The sequence below is a fragment of the Pholcus phalangioides genome, unplaced genomic scaffold, assembly GCF_987345545.1.
Source record: "Pholcus phalangioides strain wild (caught in Gottingen) unplaced genomic scaffold, Ppha-v1.0 ptg000015l_1, whole genome shotgun sequence".
NCBI classification, from domain to species: Eukaryota; Metazoa; Arthropoda; class Arachnida; order Araneae; family Pholcidae; genus Pholcus; species Pholcus phalangioides.
This window is the reverse complement of record NW_028301608.1, coordinates 84,423,159-84,448,887: the sequence shown is the minus strand read 5'-3', so window position 1 is coordinate 84,448,887 and position 25,729 is coordinate 84,423,159. Positions and strand designations below refer to the sequence as shown.

The 25,729-nt window shown below is 35.7% G+C and overlaps 1 protein-coding gene and 1 long non-coding RNA gene across 2 annotated transcripts in view; both read right to left on the bottom strand.

The window, feature by feature from the left end:
- Positions 1-25,729, bottom strand: part of LOC149076891 (uncharacterized) — a 278,256-nt gene that overhangs the window by 114,348 nt on the left and 138,179 nt on the right. The gene's annotated exons all lie outside the window — the stretch shown is intronic.
- Positions 3,897-18,887, bottom strand: LOC149076892 (uncharacterized). The gene is made up of 2 exons (XR_016194122.1): positions 18,251-18,887; positions 3,897-8,651 (listed from the first exon to the last, which is right to left on the bottom strand). It is a non-coding gene; the product is annotated as an uncharacterized LOC149076892 (long non-coding RNA).

Here is a 25,729-nt window from a genome sequence, read left to right as displayed (position 1 = left end):
CCCAGAAAACCTAAAACATTAGACATCCCCTGATCTAGTGAGATTAACATGCCCTATAGAAAATTTCAAATCTGAGCAAAGTGAGAATAGAAGGAAAAAAATTTGAATAAATAAATATTAATAGCGATAAAACTTTTCCAACAGCAATGATTTAAGTCAAATTTAATATTATTAATGTTATATTTTTTTATCTTAAGCCAGATAATATTGTTTCATGGAAATAATTCACTGAATGAATTTTGTTTTATGTGAATGTATGAGGAAACAGGCCGCTCCTCCAAAAAACAGTCATTTGCACCAATAAAATTCAAACACTATGATAACAAACGACAATGAATTGCACAGCTCATTTGAAAGTTAACCTAAGGAAACCCAATTTGAGTTACCAAGTTAAAAATATTTGAAGACAAGAATTTTTTTTTTTAACCATAAAAAATCCAAAGAGAAACACATTTAAAGCATTACGTCAATATAATATCTTAGTTGATGAAATATAAACACTTGGCTAGATTTTTTGGGAACATCAGATAATTGATACAAGTAAAAAAAAACACAGAAGAAAATGAACTATTAAAAAGATAAGCTAAAAAAACAACTTATATTTGCACAATATCCAACATGAACTTTTGATTAACTAAATCTTTTGATTCAATGTTCAAAATAGAAACACATTTTTCTGAAGTAGGCAAAAAAAATATACTCGTATATAATGAACTTTAACCCATCAAACTCTACATACAACATAACAAAGACAAAAAGAAGCAAAGCATTATGCAAGAGCACACACACTTATTCATGACCATAACCAGACAATATTGCAAAATATTATACATGCCTTTTATATGAAGTATGATATTTATATGCATATATATATGTACAATAAACAAAATACAAATACAGGAACCAATATACACACATAACAATCTCAAATTCTGATATAAGAAATGAAACCATTATAACTTGCTACAATAAGGCACTTGCCACACGAAAAGCAAAAAAAGGAAATTAAAGAATATAAAGAAAATGGTATAATAACTGTAATAGCATCTATAACAATTGCAGTAAACCAGATAATGAAATGAATGAATCAAAGTCTTCTGTTACAGACCTTAGTCATTGTTATAACATTCGATAATTATAAAACGTCACTGTCTGTACAAAATTTCGAAATGCTTAGAGAGAGAGTATATATAAATATAACAATTTTTTTAAGGCACTGGGATTCATTCACTTCAAAAAAACAAAAACAAAAAAATGTACAATGTGTGCATTAAAAGGATACATTTAAAAAAAACCAAAAAGACAGGCAGTATATACAGGAGAAATGAGAACACAAACAGATTTACCAAAAATTACAAAAACATCCTTTTACTTTCATTGGTTTTATTTTCCCTCTTCTTTGATTGAAAACCATAACCTGATTCCTCTAAATATAACTTCTATATTATTTGATGACTCTGAAAAACTTTTATATTATGAAAAATATTACCAAAATTTATGAAAATTACCAAAAATTTTAATATTATGCAAAAATAATTTATCCCTATTCGATGAAACTTCATAAATTCAATACTGCAACATTAGCATGGAAAATGACTTCTACAAAAGTTTATACTCGTATACTTTTGATCTTACACGCATTTCCAGAATCTTTGAAATTTGTTATTAAGGCACTAAAGTCCTGATTATTGTGGTAAGGCACTAAGATCAGAGTCCCTAAAGAAACGTTATTTGAAATATCTTGGAACTGGTGGGCATGACCCTTTCTACCATCAAAGATAAGATTTATTTTGGAACCTCCAAAAGTATTATTAATCAACAACACTATGTTTGAAGAATTTAAGATAATCTGAACAAGAATTTCGAATGTACAGAAAATGTTTTTAAAAACAACTGTATATGAATATATATATATATACTGTGTGTGTGTAACACAAAGTTTCTATTACGCTGGAAAAGTTTCAATAGATTTACAACAAGGAGAAAAACTTTTTCTTTAAAAAACATAGGCTATTATCTTACCCTGCACCAGGGGAAACAGTAACAAGAGGTGTATATATTGGTATATATTCATAAATTTTAATTCATTCTGCTTCTTGGATATATATTCATAAAGATACTAATAATCTCCCCTCCCACTAATTTATCACAGAACACCATTGATAGCAACATTCCAAAGGCACTCTATTAAAAAAAATTTTGACACGTATTTTGCATTTAAAAATGTTTTTCTTTCTTAGAATTTTTTTATTTTAATGGACTATCATTAAATTATATATATCAAGTATTACGGTTAGAAAAAATTTAAAATTGCGGTTTTTATATAAATTTAAATACAAAAATACACATCTTTTAAGTTAGAGAAACTTGTGTACAAATACAAATGGGTCTTAACGATATCATAATTAACTAGATTTAACTATTAAATTCAGATGTCTCTGAAACTTTCATCCCAAGATCTCTAGACGAGATTCATAAATGCTACCTTTTTGAGAAGAAATTGATCACATTGCGCGAGACTTCAGAAGTATTTCATTCCTCCCCCTTAATTTAAGAGGTGACAACGCATTTATTCTTATTATTTTTAGATTAGTTTCTCAGTCAAATCTGTCTTGTCTCTACAGGGCCGGACTTGGGCAGGTGCGAAGAGTGCTGCCACAACCGAAGCGCTAAATTTTAGGGGACGCAAAACATGATAAAAATACTCTGATTACACATTTTGACTTTAACTTCTTAACAAAATAGCTTAAAATTCTCACCAAGACATTCTGAAATTCAGACATCGACCCCCCCCCCCTACACGCCAAGAAAAAGGTGCCCCAGGTGCCAGAACAGAGGGTGCCAAGTTTTCTTTAAATTTAAAATTACACGGAGGCATAATGCATGATCGCCCAGCTGGAAAAGTATGTAGTTACGATCCTGGATAGATAATCGTTTTTTCTGGCCGTGACAACCTCCTAACCTCTAAGTGCTTGGGGGACATATTAGCACTATCGTCCAAATTTTTATTGTCGAATGTTTTTTTATGACCATGAAATAGTAATAGTCATTCCCGGGTGCAAATGTCAATCTGGCGCGCACCAGGGTGTTCACATGGACACTAAAGAACTGGGAAAACCCATTTTAGAGAAGGCCGCAAAAAACTTGAACCCGTTCCTGTGTCTCTACTTGGAGATCATTGAAAACAACTTCACAAATATGACTAATTTGAGAAGTTGTATGGAAATTTTTTCAGGATCGCCTCAATTAGATATGTATACAGTATTTGATAAATTAAATACAGCAAAATTTTGTATTTTAAAAAAATTAGACTTTTGGGATCTATCTTGTGAAAGATCATATAACAAATGGTGCTAATAAATGGAAAGGGAAGAGGAATGAACTCTCCTGCCACCTACGTCTGTCTGTATATAGATTTATGGTACATTCTTGGAAAAGAGGAAGTCGAAAGTCAACTTCCGGTCGAGCGTGTATATCTACAACAAGGAATGTAAAAACTGGCTGACCATAAGAAGGAAAAGATAAAAAGAAGGGGAGAAAGAAAATCAACAACAGGGAGTAATTTGAAGGTCCTTATTATTATCTACTGCCTTGTCCGAGACCGACGATACGTTCGAGATGGTCACATCCGGCGCCATGATGGGCAAAAATTTCCACTTGGTCCTGGGACTGTGGACGGTCATCTTGTGTTCTTTGAGATAGTCTTTCCTCTTATACTTCTTGAGGCAAATGTCGCACTGGAAGCGCTTGCGATCTGGCATTATGTGTATTTCCATGTGCCTCCTCAGGTTTCCGCGGCTAGAGAATATCCTCCTGCAGAAAGGACAGATCGGTTCTTCGAGTTGGGTCAGCATCTCTTCAACTTCACCTCTCTTGGCTCTTTTGGCGACAAGGTCTAAAAAAACACACGAAACACAAAAGAAAAAAAAATTTTTTTAGTAAATCTTTATTTTAGACAAAATACATATTAAAAACACATACTATTGGTAAATTAATCAAAAACATATAATCCAAAATGAACGAAAAATACATGAATAAGAACCAAATCAAAAAATGAAAAAAATTTAACCTAAATTCACTCAAAGATCACGTACGATAAATATAACTTATCGTTTGTGCCTCAGTGAAAAATAAATATAAAATCCTAATGTTAAATACGAATTAATCTTAGAATAATAACCACTGGAAAGGCAATTACAACATTAATGTTGTAGTATATACTAGGTCCTGTAAATAAATATGAAAAGGAAATCTGTTTACGATTTCACTGGAAAACAAGTTAGGTTAAACGAAAAACAAATGTAAAAAAAAAGTAGAGCTTCCAGCTTGCATCTTCATTCATCTTCTTTCACCATCTTGATCCTTCCGTAACTGTATTGCCACAAATTCTCTTCGTTTGGTATGACGAGTATGTTCGCGATCCATATCGTCGGCGTCCAAACAAAAGTAATCAAGTCCACAGTAAAAGCTGCAGCTGATTAGAATTTCCGATTAATTATTTCATGATATGACCCACGTGAACCAGTTATCTAAACATCAATAAATCTACTGCCGGAGCTAGAAATTTTCAAAATAATTGTTACTATCTTTCATAACGACTCAAAAATTTGAATTGACAAAAATCTCAAAACTGGACTTGGTGATTTCTGCTTGAACGCCGATGATGCATCCTTCATTTATTTCCACGAACAGGTATCGACCATAATCTCACTCCTTCCCCGGAAGTATTTTCCGTTATCAAGCAAGTACAATCCGATACACGTAAATCCAACGAAAAGGCGCACACGTACCGATATACGTATATCACCAATAACAAGAATTTCATCGTGACGAACAGAAGTAAATTTACAATTTTTTGTCATGTTTTTTATTCCTGCAGCTAAAAAAAAAAAAAAAGGCCTATGATGACTCATCACATAAGTTACGGAAAAAGTCAACGTAAATTGAACGTGTTGCACACATCGATCGTGGCAAAGTGGAATAATGAGTAATACGAATTAGGCACGATATGGCACGGATTGGTACATCTGACGGGGCTGTATAGGTTTTTTTTTTTTCTATCTCATGCCGTGACGTCCTCCTATAAAATATTTTTTTTCATAGAACGAGTGATCCGAGAGAGAAATATATATTTCCCTCTATCCAACATATTTGATGTAGACATTAAATCTTCGAAACACGTTCCGGCCAGCCCAGAATTATCTCGACGTGGGGGAGGGGAAAAGGAAAAACAATGCGTTCATTGAAAAATATATACATAATTTATTACTGACACTCACATATAAAAAAACTGTGCAAAGATACATACACAAAAAAAGTGCCTTTAAAAATATACTTCTACACACTTTTTTGAACACGTTTAATGTAAAAATATAAAAACAGCTGTTTACTTACTTACTGTAAATACGGTTACAGCCGAATTTGTTCGTATAAATAGCTTAATGAAAATAAATTTGAACATTTTTAACAAGAACATTTGTTCTCATGCTAACGTCAATAGCGTCTAAGAATGAAATGCATTACTCGTGGGTTTCATTTCCGTAACATAATGCTTCCCGATCGGATTTATTTTGTGCTTTATAGACTGTCTTAAATTTAAATCTATAGTGCAGTGGTTCTAAAACCTTTTGCCATACACAGCTCTCTCACATCAGTTATTGTTTATTCCTGGTTCCCCAGAACATGGCCCTCACATCCTGCATTCAGTCCCCCTAGGCTGAGAACTTTGACGGGCACTTCTAAAGTAAATTCATAGTGTAAAAAAACAAAAAAAGATAAAAATCGCACCAGGCCTAGAGTCCTATTAGTCCTGCCCTTGTGGGGACAATGCCCCAGAATAATATCGAAAAGAACCACTTCATAGAACTGAATAGCAAGACTCGGCAAATCCAGGCGCCAAATCGCCACTGCTAATAAAAAAATTTACATTGACACCTAATATTTTTTTGCGTGTCACAACTGCATTGAATGAAGTCTGAGAACAGCACAAAATTATCGAAAATTAAGTCAGCTTGTCTGCTAATGCGAAAAGAGGTCCCCAAGTTCCGGGCAAGACAAAAATACACTATTTTGGACAGATTTTGTCGGGGCCAAAAAATGCTTGGAGCCTATATATTATATATATATATCTTTTTTTTTTTATTTGTCAACCCTGCTGAATCGTCACACATCACTATCGTCTGCTCACAGCGACGCTCTCAAGAGCCGCGACGCACACTTTGAGAAAATGCTGTGGATGAATGCATATTATAAGACTTTTCCCCGAGAAATCGACGTTCCCATAAAACTAACGAGCAAACCTGATCGTCAACTAAAACTAATGAAAATATGATTATGATGATGATTCAAAAACAAATTCACCCAATTATTATAATTTTTAAAAAAAATCGATTTTCTTTCAAACTCGGAAACACGTGATAAAACATAATACTGTATACAAAATGATAACGTATTAAAAGAAAAGAAAAATGTGCGTATGATAGGTCAGTGTTCTCTAACCTTTTTACAACTGCGGACAGGTGAAAGTGGTTGAAAATGTTCACGGGCCGCGAAAATGAAAGAAATATTTTGCGAACCAGGGGGAAAAAATTAATAAATGGGAGAAATAATCCACGGACCGTGGAAATAATCCACTGCCAATACTAAAGTGCCAGTAAATAAATAGGAGAAATGATTTATAGACAAAATGATTTTTTCCGGCAAAAAAAAAAAAAAAATACTATTTTTAAAATAAATCATTTGTGGAATGGCAAAAAAATAATAAACGGGTAAAAAAATTCCGGACCGTAAAAATTAAATAAATAGGATAAATAATTTGCTGACATGGGAAAAATTTTTTATAAATAATTTACGGGCCCGCAAAAAATAAACACGTAGTAAAAATAATTCGCAAACCTGCTGACGGGGTAAGATAGAATTAAAATCCACTATATTAAGAGCATAATATATTTTAAATTAAATTTTAAATTATTTAGCTGCCTTTATGAATTGGGCAAAATCTTTCGCGAACTGGCAGAAAATTCCCATGGACCGGCACCGGTCCGCGACCAGCGGTTGATGATAATAACACTGTGATAGATAATTCGGTTTGAATTTCCGGTCAAAGCTTCAGGAAAAGCAATAGCCTCGCGTCCTACTAATGTTAATAGACATCACGAAGCCATGCTTATGAAAGCCATCTCGGATTCTTGTCTGGAAGTTGCCCTCTGTTTTCTACTGGAAGGCTTGAGCCCGTGCTTCTGGAACATGTGCTCGTTCAGATTGTCCTTTCTGGAGTATTGTTTCGGACAGAAGGTACAAGGGAATCTTCTGGGCAGGTAGTGAAGGAACATGTGCCTTTTCAAGTCATATTTCCTGTTGAAATGTCTCAAGCAGCATGGGCAAACAAGCGACGAGAGCTTCGACACCATCTCGCTTATGCTTTTCCCAGTTATCGAGTCTTCTTGCAGATCTCCGTTACCTGAAATTTAGGATTTTTAAACGATCAGAAACAGTGAAATATTTCATATGCCAATGATACAATTTTATGTTAAGCACAAAATATCAAGAAAAAAAACACTCATCGATGAAGCTCATATATACAATGCAGGAGTAATAAAAGATGAAACTAAAATACGCACTGGGTAAAAAAGTTATATAAAATTTTTGAAACCAAATTTGTAAACACAATGAGCGAATAGTTACTCACACTGCCATTAAAAAAAAATCCAATAGAATATGATATCAGATTGAAAATAACTACATAATGAGTGAAATCAAAATATTCATAAACATATTCAAACAAAATGAAAAACAATAAAATCAAAATATTCACAAACAAAATGAAAAACAATAAAATCAAAATATTCACAAACAAAATGAAAAACAATAAAATCAAAATATTCACAAACAAAATGAAAAACAATAAAATCAAAATATTCACAAACAAAATGAAAAACAATAAAATCAAAATATTCACAAACAAAATGAAAAACAATAAAATCAAAATATTCACAAACAAAATGAAAAACAATAAAATCAAAATATTCACAAACAAAATGAAAAACAATAAAATCAAAATATTCACAAACAAAATGAAAAACAATAAAATCAAAATATTCACAAACAAAATGAAAAACAATAAAATCAAAATATTCACAAACAAAATGAAAAACAATAAAATCAAAATATTCACAAACAAAATGAAAAACAATAAAATCAAAATATTCACAAACAAAATGAAAAACAATAAAATCAAAATATTCACAAACAAAATGAAAAACAATAAAATCAAAATATTCACAAACAAATTATTCAAATACAAAATTGAAAAAACGCAATACATATACTATACGAACACAAATTTTCATTCACACCATAAAAACTAGAACTCAAATAAATGCACAAAATAACAAGAATTCATTTGGCCATATAAAATTTCCAAAACAACAACGGAAAGTGTAAACAAATATTATAAGTTCGGTCAAAAACGAAATCAATGGCGTGAAATTGCGTAGTTTGTGTTCTGTATACGACACGGACTCCACCCTGAAGCGGTTTTGGAGACTAGATATTTTTTAAAGTTCGACAAAAAAATATGGTTGTTTTTTTTCCTTGCTGAGGCAGAGAAGTCCAGTTTCGATAAATTTCTTTCATATTTTCTGGCTTCACAACTAGAAAGAAAGAAAAAAAAAAAAAAGGCAAAATTAGAATGTGAGTGCAGCCATAGTTTTTGCATGAGGAAATGGTATTGCTATGCGTCCATTTTTTTTAAAAAATAACACATAAAATTAAGAAAATTCGCTTTCTTTATGAAATGCCGTGAACAAAGATTCAAAAGAAACAGAATAATTAAGAAATAAGTAATTTAATATTTTGCTGGTAAATATTAAATTACCAGCAAATCGCCGCCTGGCAGTCTAGTGGTTAGGGAGCTAGCCTTTGACTATGCAGGTCTGGGTTCGAATCCCGGTTTGGGCATGGATGTGTATCTACTAACACTAACAAATTACCTGGACAGATCATACAAATCTCTTGGGAATTCGTGAGGATCACGATATATATATAGGGTGCATAGCTAACAACACGTACCGCAAGTTACTGGCGAACCGTATACTTCCAATTAAGAAAAGTATCCAGATAACGCGTAGAACTCAGGTACATTATTCATGTTGCAGATTAACAAAAAAGGATTCCACGTTTCTAAACGCAATATTCGCTGAGATACTTTTGAATTCAAAAATCGGAGAAAAGTTGGAAAACATAAAAATGAGGGAAAAACATTTTCGCTTTAGTTCCAATATTTCACTTTTTCTCTCCAGGAGAGAGACTTTCTAATTGGGTTTTTGAGCACAAAATGTCAGTGTAAGAAGTTTTTTATTTTTATTTTAATAACTACACAATCCTTTGCAACGTGAATGATGTACCTGAGTATACACGTTATTTGGATACTTTTTCTAATTCGAAAGTCTCTAGGATCAACGATTCGCTAATAAATTGCGGTGCGAGCTGTTAGCTGTGCACCTTGTATATTTGGCCATCCCACCTTAAAGAAGAGAACATCATTTGCTGTGCCGGAAAATGCACCAGATCAAGGGCGTAGCGAGGGGGGGGGGAACTTGGGGGTCTGGTCCCCCCCCCCGAAATGTGAGAAAATGACCGAAAAAAGGTAAAAAGATGGCCAAATCCATTGTTCTGTCACTTTGGTCCCCCCCCGAACGAAATTTCTGGCTACGCCCCTGCACCAGATGCAAGGAAAAACAGATAAATTGATAGCAATTAAAAACAGGTACTACAGTATGTAAAAAATCTTTCCAAGACCATTTTTTCTCTCGCAAAATGGTCCCGCTTAGTACGACTTATTTTCTCTTGTTATGCCTACTTTTACTAACACAGTACTGCAGTGGTTCTCAACCTTCGGCCATGTGGCCTCTGGCGTACTCTACAAGGGCCACGGATAAAAAGGGAGGGAGCCACTACAAAGTGGTGAAGGGGACCCCACAAACAGTGAAGAAATAAAGCTTTCAAGTGAAATATGGTCGGAAAAAATTCGACTACGTATCTTCAAAATCTAGCAGAAATGTCCATACAACCAGAATAATTTCAACACAAGCACATGCGGACTTGACCAGGAGCCTCATATCTGTAAGGGGGGGGGGGGGGTTCAAAATGAGATCTGATGCCGTGTTTTTCAAATGTAAGTATGCAGTCCCATAGCATCACTTTGCGCGGGGACGTATGATGTTGAGACGGCCATACATGTGAGGACCCAGAGGGGATATATCTATTGCGCAGGTCCGTTTCCTATTTTACACAGACCATTTAATTCAGCTATTATTAGATATGACCACCCATCTTCCGGATCCGTGCCTGGCTCCAGAGTTCGATCTTATTTGGAGGAGACGTTTACAACTGATGGTAGCACCGAGAGACTTTTTCAAATGGGAAACCGGCTCGCATTCGAGCCTCGAAGCTGGAAAACAGAAGAAAACCAACTTCAGCCAACCACCACTGAGCCGTCAACAGGGTTCGAATTCGTATCCTCAGGACAAGAGTCCAGCACGATGCCCACATGACCGCACAGCGACTGTAGAAGACACCTATTGGGCGGGACACACCGACATGTGCGGGTACGTGAAGTGAAACCTGGCGTGAAGTTTGTTTCTGTGTGATGCTTGTTATGTGTAGTGCTGCCATCTGCCACCAGTTTTTCTAACTATGAGTGAAGTGTAATGATTGAATGATATGATTTATCGTTGTAGGCCTGTTGCTCTCTGTGGCAAGACTTTTAGATGGGGAGATCACTGCAGTACTGTACTCAGGGGTCGTTCAAGTATTACGTAAGCAAATTTTCAGCCATTTTTGACCCCCCCCCCCTTGTCAGCAAAATTTTGTCATCAGCTCTGCCCCTCTGAATCCTAACGCATATTGGTGGGATCAGAGACGTACACAGGGGGACCATAGGGGGCCTCGTTCCCCCCCCTAGACGATCAAAAATTTATTTTTTTTAATAAAAAATATTTTTTAAATTGAAATTTCGGAAGAAAATATCTTTATATGTTAATCAATTTCTGTTAATTTCAATGTTATTTGAAGGCTATGAACTCAAAATTTATCTTTAATAAATTCATCGTGACTCACCCTCTAAGCCATATAATGATAAATCGCATAAAGATCCTTGGCCCGCGGACCAAATATAGCCCTGGTGGTTATCTGATGCGGCCTGCCTTCCTCAAACCTAATTTTGTAAAAATGAACTGAGCGGCACATTTACAGATCGCTTAATTGTCCCGTGGTACAATTCCAGAGAATTTAAGCGGATCGTGGCACATTTTCAGATCACTTAAATGACCCGGGACACAGTTCCAGAACACTTAACCGATCCGTGACACATTTATAGATCCGTTGAGTGGCATATGATGTAGTTTTAGAGCACTTAAGTGGCCCCCAGTGCGGTTCTACATCACTCAAGTTACCCGCGGCGCATTCTCAGATTATTTAAGTGATCCGCGGCATATAATTACGGATAACTTGAGTGATGGGTGGCACAGTTCCAGAGCCCTTAAGCGCTCGGACACATTTCCAGAGCACTTGAAGGATCCGTGAAACCTTTAGAGATCACTAAAGTGGCTTTGTAGGGCACTTATCAATGGGGGGGGGGGATGTTACTTCAAGTGCCCACAAACTATCGAAAGGTTTTTCTCGTTTTTGGCGCACCGAGTAAGATGCCATTAAAAATATTTCATATTTTCATAAAGGGTGGTTGATCACGTTTACATTATCAAACCCCCCCCCTCCCCTTTGTCATCAAAAGTCGGAACATCGGAACATCCCCCCCCCCCCCATCGATGCTGACGTGGCGATACTTGAATGGCCCCTCATCAAGATTTCCATTTACAATGGTTTTCACACATGACGGTTTTTTTCTTCTTTTCAAAAACGCTCCAAGTTGGAGATCCACTGTAATTTTTTTTTTCGCTGTGCACATACTATTTCCCATTTATGCGGATAATTTTGGGGGTGTTATGCAACATTAGTAATATTTAACAAAAAAAAAAGAAGCTCCGTAATTATCCCGAAAACCGAACTCAAGGTCGGAAAGCTACTACCCGAAACCATCATATGAGGCTCTTCTCCCTTCAACCTTCATGGCAACTTTCCAAAGAAGAATCTTTGTTCCTGGAAACATCCCCATCAGAGCAGGAGCCACGTTTTAAAAGGTGGTATTGAGTTCCAGAAGCGAAATAGTGATGGGGGGAAAAACTAACACGTATTACATTTATTTATTTTCGTCATTTACCTCCTGGAGAACGAATGGTACACAGTCCTACTGCATGCATGCATGAACAGTGGCGTCTTAACGAGAGGGATTCAGGCCTCCCAAATCATAGAAAATCATATAGGTTTATATGACATGAATGTCGCTCTCCACTTGTTAATACAAGATATACAGAAGACTGGATGTTGTGAAGATATTTATTATTTGAGATGTTAATTTTTTAAGGAAGGAATAAAACTCATCTCTGCCTTTACCGGGAGGCAAAAAAAAAAAAAAAAAAAAAAAAAAATTAACATCTCAAATAATAAATATCTTCACAACATCCAGTCTTCTGTATATCTTGTATATAGGTTTATATTTTCGAGTTTAAAAGCAATTGAAGAGCTATTCATTTTGAATTTTTTTTCCATTTATGAAATTGATTTACTGAAGCGTTCAAAGATATCCTAGCCAACTTAAAACAGACCCAAACGTTTCATACCATACATAACAGGGTATAGAGTGAGAAAATTACACGTAGGGGCGGGCCTACAACGTTCTTCTTCCCTTGCTCCAGTATAATTTCTTTTTGGGAAGTGCCCTCCTATCCCTGGAAACAAATCTTTACAGGAACGGAGAAGTTGCTTGGATTCTTTTAGCAACCCAACAACTGCCTCTCCGGTCGACCGGGTCGACGGGGTGCCTCCCATTTACTATGAATTGTTCTGGAATGTTACTGGAGGGAGATAGAATAACGGGAAAAAAAAGAAGAGCCACGAAATAGCGTTATATGAACTGTTCGCGGTCTAGTGCTAAATCCTGATTAAGGCCCAAAAGACAGGTTTTACCTCAACTCTACTATGGTCTTTTTTTTGTACCTGAATGCCTTTTGGCTTCGACAGCCAATAAAAATAACAAAACGGTCACGACTGACAGAAGAAAAGAATGCAACTTCACAAAAAGGCAATTCTAATATGCATATATCACTACTCTTTTTATAGACAGCAACGAAAGAAAAAAAAATCTATTTGTTGCCCTCACATCAGGTGTAGTCATTCTACTGTATATTTTAACGGAAATATTGCATAAAAAAAAGCAAAGGAATTTTGAGAACATAGCTTTGTCGTTTAAAAATAAATGCAGACCGTGTAAACCGATTAACAAAATTTGTTTGCTCCGAGTTTACAGACAATCTTCAACATAACACAAAACCATACTTGATGCCGGCATCACTCACTTTTCTGTCGACTTCTTTACCGAATAAATAAATGTAATTTATTTCCTTTTAATTTATTAAATCTTTGATAATAATTGAATAATTAAGTTACAAACACTTTTTTTGGGACTTTGAAAGTAAAAAAATTAATTGAAAATAATTTTGTTTCAACTTCGAAAACTAGAAAATCCATTCGATAACTTTGTGTCTTCCTCCAATTTTTCATTCAAGATTTCACGACTGATATTATTTTGTCTGAATTTTTTTTTTAATTCTAAAAAAAAGCACTCGGAAAATCGTACTGATCTTTAGTCAATTTGCATTTATCTTCAATCATTAAGTAAATTACGATTAGCCAATTTGATCCTCACGTGAGTACGAAAAAAATCAGGTCACATATATTTGAATTTATCTTCTTTTTTGAGGATATGACTAAAAAAATCAAATAATACTACGACTTTAAAATCCAACTTAAATCCAATCCAATTAAAGCTAACTTCTGAACTGTATCATTACTATCGCGAATCATATCCAACTGGATGGTTCGTACAAAAACTATCAAAAAAAGTTAAGCAATAATTGCACGAATTTTTTTTTATCCCATATGACGTGAAAGGCAAGTTAAAAAAGTGACGAGAATTGCATGAAATATGTCCGAATTTCGAAAGCAACAAACTTATTTCTCAATGTTTCATAACAAATTCTCATAGAATTCCAACCATTTGATCTGAACACAAAATTGTCACATAAGAAATCGATTTATTCCCACCACATGCATATGTATACAGTATGTATTCAAACCACTTTTACTTTATTTACATGCACGATGGAGAACTTGATTTTTTGGATCAAGGGGGAAAAAAACCATAATTACAAAACTCCACAACTCCCTATATACAATATCTGCAATAGTTTCTATACACATATATACAATATCCTATAATACTATCCATAATAGCTACGACTCCCTATACCAGGGCCGTAACTGGAGGGGAGAGCGGGGCAATTGCATCCGGCGGCAAAATTTAGGGGGCGGCTGTTTTAGGTGGGAACAAAGAACACCATTACAAAATTATCGAATTTTAAAGCTGTGGGGGCGACAAAAATCCTAGTTACGTCCCTGCCCTATACAATAGCTTTTTCGAGAATACAATCTTACTGTAACCAAAATTGAGTCAATCTCACGAATTCCTTATGAACCGCAAATTATTATTTTGAAGACAGACACAGAAATTCAAAGAATAGTATTCGAAACGAGTGAGGGGAAAACTCCAGCTGATTAATTGGATATTAGATGAAGTCACGTCAATAACACAAATTTTAACTTGAAAGTGGCGATTCCGTACTAATCTTTATCAATAAAAAAGAAATCTTATGTAAATACAAGCTCTTGTAAGACAGAGTTCGCGCTTCTCGAAAATCTGACATCCGGGTTATAAAACTGCAACAAAGTTACAAACCATTCGAAAGGTGAAATAATGAATTTTATATGAAGGGAGGAAGCAAATACGATACTGTATATCATGACTGTCCACGTTTAGTGAAATCGTAAACACTTTCCAATTCATATTGAGCACAAAAACTCAAATAATAAAACTATTGTTAGTTTAATTCAGTGTTTCCCAAAGTGAGCAATATCGCTCGATGAAATGCTCCGGGGGGGGGGGGGTCGATAGAAGCTACTGGTATAACATAGGATCCTATGCGTTCGCTTGAGTTGGGGGCGATGAGAGATCTGAAGGAGGGGGCAATGGAACAAAAAGTTTTTGGGACACTGGTTTAATTCAAGAATAAAATTTTTCAATTATTTATACAAAATTGTGCGGAATTTGGAATAACCATTTACAAAGCGCAGTGGCGTCTCAACGGATGGGTGAAAGGCACCCATAGGCGTACGCAGAATTTTCCCGGGGGGGGGGGGGGTTCAATTTTCTTTCCTCTCAAGGGGAAGGTTAGAACACCCCCATCCCCCTTGCGTACGCCAATGAAGGCACCTCTAAAATATTGAACTATATTACGCATATGAATAATTTCTAGAACTGGTCTGATTAATCGCAGTTAACAATTTCAGTTGAATTAATCAACTCGATTAAAATTTTTATTAAGCGTTCGTAATTTAACTTGATTTGACTAAACCGATTACATGCCTCAAATTATGTATATCCTACATATACCATTTCAGATGATAGTCCGTATCTAGAAATTTTGAATCAATATTTTGATAAAATTTTTCGACATGAAGAAATACAAGTCCATTCAACGTTAAACCAGTGATGATTTCAATTTCAAATAGAGTTTCATGAAAATTTTGGAAGACAAGACCAAAATTTGCTGTTTTCATTGTGAGCAGCACTTTTGTGATTCAGGAAATATCAGCTCCCTCCTCGACCAGTACTATTTGAGAGCAGTTTCAAAGGGGGAAAAGTAACAGTATATGAAAATCAAAAGTTTTGAAATCAACCTAAAAAAATACCTTTTAAAATTAAAAAAAAACCAAATTCTCCCACTAAAGAAATTGCAGAATATACGGCGACCTTCTCATTTCTTAAAAAAAATCTATTCCTATCTTAATTTAAATCCATTCTGAGGATAGGTACGTGCAAAAAAAAAAAAAAAAAAATGAATAGAATATATTTTTATGCATCAATTAATATTGTTATTAATTATTACTTTATCAATATTTTTATTATTATATATTAATTGACCAACATCGGCATTACCAGTTACCAATACGAGCATTAGAAAATGTTCGATTAAAATTTCATTAATCAGTCGATTAATCGATTGAAATTTTTTAATTTAACCAGTTTAAAACTTTAATCGATTCCCAGCCCTAATAATTTCTAAAATAAAATTGGGCTCAAAGGGCCCCTCCCCACTTCAAAATGGCTTCGGAACTCGTTGAGACGACCCTGAACTTACCCACGTGTTTTTTGTCGATATGACTATTTCGCCCTGCTCAATTACAAGCTCAACTGTTGAAAGTAATCGATGATTGTAGACTTAAAAGTGTTGCAAATTAAAATTCTCAAACTTTTCCTCGTGATATTTATTTTCCTCCCGTTCCGTAGGCTATATTTGTTATTCTGTAATTTTTCTCTGTCCCTGTTCACAACTAAACTCGATAAATGCATGAGAGAAAATGTTTTAACCCTTTTTTCTTTTTCTTTTTTTTTTGCATGTGCTTGAAATAAAATTCCCCGGAAGAGACCAAGTTGATATATAGTGAAACCTCGATCTAACCATACAATAAGAACGAAGATAAAATATCGTTTCAGAGGAGAGTTATCGTTATAAGGAGAGGAGGCAACATTATCATCGGGCAACACCAAATGTATGCGGTTGTTGACATCTCTCGTGAATTGGTGTTGTTAGTACCCTTGTAAAATGCATTTACAAGTACAGTATTTATTCACAGCAAAAAATTCTAATTGTTTACTTGATGAATAAAATCAAATTAGTTGTTTCATCCGATGTGTACTACATCGAAAAAGTAGCACAACACCGACAACTTCATTAACACTTTCAGTGATCCGGTAGTGCAAAATATCGATATTATAGGTCCTGGGAAGAACACAAATCTGATGAGGAAATCAAAAATATATTGAAGGTGATTTTGAGGGGAATATAAAAAATACCGTTATTGTGGTTTCAAAATATTTTCAAAAAATATCGTCATAGAGGGATTTATCGTAGCAAAAGATATTGTACTCCTCTCTAAATTGCTTTGCATACATGAAAAGCGTCCTTTAAATTTTCATTTTACTGCAGCCATTTCGAAGATAAAAAATTCAGAATCGCCTTTGCACATAAGGTGAGGTCATATTGTTTTTATTTTAATTTTGAATTGGCTGGTAGATGTCCCAATTAACGAAAAATCTTTGTTGCAAAGCATGGTGGCTGTGATTTCGTAAATTTGTTAAAATGTTGGTTTGTATTTTTTTCTTACTATAGTTTGAATTACAAAGAAAGTAGTTTTTCAGTAGATTTTTCAGGCTCTGTACGTGTCGGTCACTATGAAGAAAATTATCAGCTAGAAAAAGAAATAACATGCATTTAAGGGTTAATATTACACTATAGTTAATCCCAAACAAGATTTGAAAAAATTTCGTTAAGAGGAATTTATTGTTATATCGAGTGAGGTTTCACTGTGTTTGTGTTCGGAATGTAATCTCATTCTCAGTCCCCAACTTATTCTCAACTTTCCAGCGCGTATCCATAAAATCAAAAAATTAAGTTTCATTCTCATTACAAGAGAATGATACATGCATAAATGTTCCAACTCCCATTTCAAGCATGTTTTATACATGCGCGGAAAAAAAAATCCTGGGATACGCCTACCAATTCACGATAGCAATGAAATAGATGAGAGAGAGAGAAGTGGAAATGGGGTGTGGGGGAAGAGATAGATAGAAACATAACTTCTGTACATCCCGCCAACGCGGAGAATACATGCCTAAAACAGTTCCAACTTCAACGCGTGTAATTGGCGACGCTTTTGTGAAATAAAAAAAAAAACCCGTGGAAAATATCCCGCCACGCACGCGCATTCTACGGTAAAAAAGTTGAGGGGAGAGAGGATATTATACACACAAGGCAGCGCAATAAGCGGGTATGTGTGTGTGTGTCGTGCCACGTGAAATAAGCAGCCAACGAGCGGGAAAGGAGAGAGAGAAAAAAAAAAAACCACCTGTAACAGGACATCATCGCGTTCTTTTCCACATACGAAAATAACGTATTAAACTTTTTCGCAAGGTGGGGGGCTACCCAAACAAACGAGAAACGAATTAAAAACTCACCTCTTATTCAGCCCGAAAAAAGACCGAGGGTTTTTCGAGAGAGAGAGAGAGAGTCACACAACAACACACTTGCATCGTCCGAACGGGAACGCGAATGGGACAGAGAAAAATAGTCTCTCTCTCTTCGCCTTCTCTCTCCGGGAAACTAGTAAAGGAAAAAAATAAAGAGAGAAAGAAAAAAAAACCGCCAAAGCGACCCCGAACAGGATATGAGGAAGACGGGGTGGTAACTCCCGTGACGTAGACTCGCGATGTAGACGTAACTCACTCTCTCTCGAGAAAAGAGAGAGAAATCGCTGATAGTAGAGGCGTTGGGAAAGGGGCAAAATAAGGCTACCAAAAAAATATATATAATATGATAGAAGCATCGAATTAAATATTACATAAGGAACATTTAAAAAAAAAAAAAAAAAACTTTCGGAGAATATCTTCCTGCATAACAGGATGTTTCACGTTCCGGACATGTTGGGTGAGTTGGCGGGGCTGAACTTTCGTCGATATTCCTGCTTCTTGCTGACTTTATCTAGATAATTAGTTGAATACTTTTTATTTCGTACAGTAATACCCCGGAGTTACGCAATAGGTGGGACCGGTGTTCGATAATACGCATCAAAAAGTTCAATTTTTACTCCTGCAAATTTCGTTCGGGAGTGAAAATACCGCTTCGAATTTCAGGGAATTTTTTAAATGGGGTTATTTGTCTAATTTTCATTTTTAAAAAAAAAACACCCTCTACTCACAAAACTACCCCTTAAAATTTTAGAGGGGAATGAAATCACTTAAAAATTATTTTTTTTCGGAAAACAGTGGGTGGGTCCGACGATAAGCGAGTGAGTCGAATTCGCAATAATGCTAAGTTGGGGTACGATTTTGCACACACACATGCAAAGGCATATATGCAGGGTGATTCAAAACTCTGCGTACAAACTTTCAGGAGAGGTAGAAAACACAAAAGCAAAACAGAATCAGAAAACAACAGAATCTCTCTTCTTTTTTTTTTCTTGTGCAGAACTGTGGATGGTAAGAACTTTGAGCACTTGTTGTGAAACTTGGCGTGTACACGTACTGTCCTCGTGTAAATTATTACTAAACAAAGAGTTTTTTTACCCGTTATTGGATTATCATTTCTGCATCTTCGTTTATCTTCCAGCTGATTAGGTTGGGGTTCCCAGTCATACATTCCTGTGATTCTGTTTTGTTTTTGTGTTTCATACCTCCCCTAAAAACTTGTACGTTGAGTTTTGAATCACCCTGTATACAGTAAATACTATTTCAGTGGGACTAAAACTTAGGGAAACACATAGGAACAAAACAACGCGCATAGGAAACACAAACACCTATCTTTTGATAAAAATTGCAATAAATGTACTTATTCCTGCGCAACGTACTAAATGGAAAATAAAAAGTTGTTTTTATAATGATAGCTTCATAAAATTTAAATTGCCTCGTGGCCGCAATCAGGTCCTTAAACAAAGTCCATATTTCCTGAAATCTGTGTAAACGAACCTAATGTGTGTGTGTGTGTAGTACGCATCAATTGTTTTTCATAAAACCTTGGTTTCGGAGGCAAGAAAAAAAAATTTCATCTGCGAGTTGAAATTAGTAAGACGACTAACAAAGATGATTCGTTCCGGAATCGCATTCGTAGCCGAAAGGCAATCTCCAATAAGTTGCTAAGGAAAATCATTTAATTCGCTTAGATAAGTTAATAAAAAACACACTAAAAAGTTCTATAAAAAACATGAAAACTCGATGAAGGCTAAAATGAACAGCTTTACAATCGGATGAAGAATTTAAATGAAGATGAAAAACTAAAGACTTTTTATTTTACACTACTGTAAACCAGAAATCGACGAATCCCAAGCGCCAGGTCACCATGGAACAAAAGCGACTAAACAATCGACGTTGATGCCTAAAATTTTGCCATGTGTGATGACCACACTGGAGTCTCTGATGACAGTGCAGAATCTTCAGAATTTATGCAAGCCTAAAAAAATTACTTTGGTTTTTTTACATGGTGAAACTCGTTGGAGGAAAAAATATTCCTGGCTCCTAAGAAATTTGGTTGGCACCTAACTTTTTCTCGATTTGTCAAGCCCTACTGTAAACCCTCCAGTATGGGTCATAGGCGTCCCCTTATGCCAGTGGATTTCAAACTTTTGTCATCAGCGGTGCTCTTGCCATGATGAACATTTATCCGCGGCTCCGGAATAGTCTAACAAAGAACCACTTCAAAGCATTTAACAAATACAAATCGATTTCGGTAGCTCACCACGACGCACCTGACAAAGGTTTGTGAAGTCCCTAGGAGCCTAATCGTGTATTTTAAGAACCACTGTCTTATGCGATGTGGTAAAATGGACTAGAGGTCAGGCGACCTATATAGATAATGAAAAGAGCGAGGACTTCTTATTCCTAGCAAAAGAGGCGACTCAAGGGAACCACATGATCACAACATCGCCATATTTCATTTCAATTTTATCGTTTGGAAATCAATGTAAATGAAGTAGTAGGTGGACTGATGAGATGGGTATTGATAGTCCAGGAAGGAAGATCTTTCCAGATACAACCCAAGGCCATCTTAAGAGCGCCATGGGTCCCCGGACCAAGTGTTTCTTCCGAGGCCCTACCAGGTATATTTACATGGTATGCTCCTGAAAAATTCAACTATATCTCATTTTTGTGAGACCCTCTTCTCTTGAGGCCCCCCCACCGGGCTGTACCAACACCCTCTATACATAATATATCACCCTCTATACATAATATAACACCCTCTATACATAATATAACACCCTCTATATCTTATCTATAGGGGGTGTTGGCTGTACTCGGGTGGGCCCATGCGTTAAGACGGCACTGTTCGAACCTGAAGTCCGCAAAAATACTAGTGAATGGTAAAGGGAACACGCCCTGTTCCTGACGGAACATGGGCCATTCCTCCCTCATATTTCCATAGGTTCAAAATTTCTGACAACCAACTATGCATACGTGGTAAGATCGATTTATCCTTATCACTACGCCCCAGATTGAAAATTAACTAAGCCCTTCCATTTCCATACATCAAATGAAGCAAATATGGAACACTTGCGGAGCAATCTCCTACACAATAAAAACACAGCAAAAGGACTGCAGAAATTGATACAGTTCCTCGAAAAAAAAATATAAGGAAGTTACATATTATATATATATAAACTAAGGATACAAGGTCACGATCATTTGTATAATTCTTATATGATATAATATTCAATTTTTATATTACCCTCCGTGAAATTTTTTCCTACATCTGTGTAATAATTGGAGAGAAATAATAGAATTCCGACCCAACCTTTACGGCAGATATCAATCTTCATCAGTTTTCGCCAATACGCATCTAGATGCGCATCGAAATTCAATTTTACTCCTCCAAATTTCGTTGAAGAGTATAAAAATAATCCTCAGTTATATAATTCTCCTAAATTTTAAGTAACTTTGTTTTTAAATACAGTTATTTCTCACTCATTAAAAAATTTTACTGATTTCAACTCATTAACATTGCTCTGTAGAAGTGTTTCCCAAAGTGAGCAATATCACCCCATGCGGCGACGAAAAGTTCCTAGGGGGCGATAGAACCTACGGGTATAGCATAGGATCCTAGGGTTTGTTCGAGTTGGAGGGGGATGGAACAAAATGTTTGGTGGCAATATCGCCCCACTGGTGGGACATGGAATGGTCCAGGGGGCGATAGAAGCTACGGTTATGACAGGATTCCATGGGTTTGTTTGAGTTGGGCGTGATAAGAGAAAAAAATCTCTGAAGAAAGGGGCAATGGAACAAAAACAATGCTCTACAGCAGTGGTCTTCAACCTTTTTCTAATGGCGAGCACTGCCAGTATCTATCATCGAAAGAAGAGCACCCTTACGACAAGTTAAGACATACGTATGCCCGAAATAAATATTTTAATATATTAAGTGCTCGCGAGCACGAAATCGGGCACGAGCATCGAGCACTCTGGGTGCTTCAGGGAGCACCATGGTGCTCGCGATTGAAGATGCCTGCTTTGGGTTCGAAAGTCGAGAAGTGGTCGAATCCTTTCTCTGTCTAGTACATGCAGATGGAAAGATAGCTCTAGAATGTCCAGACTTCAGTTTGGTGCTACGTTTTACCGTGTGCACTGAAAACATTCAAGTCTAGTCGCTCGTTTTTTGTTTTTTTTTAATGCAACTTGATCATTCATTTTACATGAAAAGGATCAACATTTTTCTGAAAGAGAAATAGAGGTATGTCTGGAAAGTGATTTTGAGGCGAGCATATACTGTATTAAACGGGCTTGAGTGCAGAAATTCTGATGGTGATTGCGTGAAAATTCAGCTCACACCATGGCTGTATTAGGTTAGCGTGTGCATCCATATCAACAAAAAACGTTCATTAGTCAAGGCTGAAAAAACGCGAAAAAAAATATCCGTAAGCCGAAAAATCCGTAAATCAAGGCAGGACCGCAATTAGGATTTTTACCGCCCCACAATATTAAAATTCGATAATTTTATAACGGTGTTCTTCGTTACCACCTAAAACTGCCTCCCGGGGCAGTTGTTCCCTCCCCCCCCCCAGTTCCGCCCCTGGCCAAGGTATCATTGCAAATTTCGCCACCCCCATTACAGATCTAATGCTTTAGTTATCACCCATCAACACCGAGAGAAGCATTTTTTCTAAGTTCCTCTGTGAAATGCTGAAAAATCTTCAACAAAAATTAATCGTTGATTCATGTTGCATTGCTTTTACTACACTATGGACCTAATGGAAGCATCTAATCAGGACCTGCAGTTCAAGGCATAGGTATAAACTTGTACCGGGCCCGAGAACCATCGATATTTGCCACCATCTCCATGATGTATTATGTGAATACTGGGTTTGAGACCCCAATATTGACTGTAGTTTAATGCTTATGCAAGATGCAAAAAATAAAATAAAACCACCGCAGTAATGATAGCGCAGCTGCATGAAGAATGTTTCGAGCATTTATCTGATATCGGTTTCGGTTCTTGTAAGCTCTTCTTAAAATGCAGCTACATACGGCTTTCAGAGACGCGTCGCACCGCTCTTTGAGGGTGTGGAAATACCCGGAATTCCCTAGAAAGACGCGGAAAAAAAAAGAAAAAAGAAACCGAACACGGAGCTTGTGTCCGAAAAAAGTCGGTTTGTCTTTTCTGTTTCATTCAAATCTATGTTCATTCTATAAAAAAATATTGAAGATTCTTAATGAAAATCTATGAGTTTTTTTCTTTCCTTGTATCTAAGAATCCCCAAGTTCAGTTAATACAGTATATTTAGTCAAATATCATAAATTTAGTCCAATAACATTTGTATAGCTATTATAGCTATTTCAAAATAATATCAACTTCAGAGCAGGCCCGTTGCCAGAAATTTCGTTCGGAGGGGGCCAGGAGGCCCACTTTCATTTCGGGGGGGGGGGGGGGCAAAGTGATAGAACATCAGATTTAACCTTTTTTTCCCCCTTTTCTCGGTCATTTTCTCACATTTCGGGGGGAACCAGACCCCCAAGTTCCCCCCTCGCAACGGCCTTACTTTAGACCAGCGGTTCTCATCCTTTTTTGACCAACGGAGCCCTTTCCGGTATGTAATTCCTATGACGGAGCCCCGGAGGCCAATTTTTTATTTATTCATCAAAGTTTCTGACTTATTGCACTGATTATTTTTTTCAAATTTATTGGTTTTTTTTTAAATTTTCCTCGAGCGGTCGCAGAGCCCCTGGGAGTTCACACGCGGAGCACCGGTTGAGAACAGCTGCTTTAGACTGTATGACTGACTATAGGGTCGGCTCTGGTAGACGGTTCTCACAATTATGTGAATATTCTTCTCGAGCGTCTGGAATTTAAGTGTCTAATTTTTATGAAAAATCTCAACACCTAATTCTTTTGTTATTGATAAGTGATAGAATTAGATCGAGTCCGTAGCGAGAGAAAGGACCTAAGGGTTCAATCCCTCCGAAATGTGAGAAAATGACTGATATATGAAATACTAATATTAACCCTCGCCTCCTTTTTAAAAGCCTCTTATTAAAATAACGGGATTGACAAGCCTAGATATTTTGTAAAGTTGATTTTTCCTCAATAGAACACTTTCCCCATATCCATTAGTTTGCACCTGCCGAAAATCGGAAGAAACTCTATACTTCATTAAAAAATATATCATATGACACTTTTAAGGGGTTTTAGGGATTTCTCTGTTATACTATGGTCGTCCCGCTCCAAAATAAAATTTTAGCCTTGAAGTGGATTGGCATTTATATACAATTAAAAAAAAGTTATTGCAAAGGCAATAATGAGCAAACAGGCTAACACATGAAATGCAGATTCTGAACAAAATTGCTCAGTATATCAAAATTTCAACTGTGGGCTTTTCAGAACCAGCAAATATGACTAATGATGCAGCAGTGTCTTCACGAGTGGGTGAACTAGTGACCATGAGTGAAATAAGTTTTTTAAATCATTTCAGATTTTTACTCATTCAAATTTTTTTTTTCAATATTTCTCTCCTTCTCTTCAGTAATTTCACATTATTTTATCATTTTTAATTTGATTCATTGTTTTACAACTAAAAACATTTTTTTACAAAAGTCAGAAAGGGGTCAAAAACTATTTGAGCTCTGAGCACCCAGAAGTAAATAAGATAGTCCTGTGGTAATAAATCTATTGGAATACAAAAACGAAACTAATGCTTTTGAAAGAGAAAATATTTTTAAATTGTTATTATAAAAAAAAAATTAGTAAAACCAATCTAAAAGCTAAAAATATTAGTCAGTTCTGTATGTAATATACAACAGCAGTTTCATTAACCAGAGATTTAGTCTGTATTATTAAGGTTCTCGTTCTATCATTTTTATTTACTTTCAAAATAACACAGCACAAGGGATTTTCCCGCTAAAAATTAAAAAATAAATAAAAATACAAAATGGAAAACTTAAACTACCTCAATCAGGGATCTCGATTATCTCCGGGAATCTATTCCCTGAAGATAACTAATAAGATAATAACATGATCAAAGACACTGTAATTAAATGCAATTTGAGTTACTTTGCAACAAAAATACAAGCAAATTTGAAAATCAAGAATAAAAGAGTGGCCAGAAAAAAATAATAATAAAATTATTTGAACATCAATTATTGTAATTTTAATTGCATTTAGTGAAAAGGTACATTAATTATGTATAAATTAATCAGCAAGTTATATAGTGATTAAATTTCTAACTTACCTTAGTTTTTTAGATCCTCTTACTCTATAATTCTATCCAGATGTTTGTATTCTTTTCTCCTTCTGTAAGTTTTGCACAGTAGGTCAATTTTGAATAGACTTGAATCGCAATAGAGGGTGTTGTCTCTAGCTGAAGGTGTTGAACAGCTACGTTTGGACATGACAATGCTGAAGTTTTTCCACAATTATTAAGACTGATGAAACAGTATAATTTTTTTTTAATTTCACAAT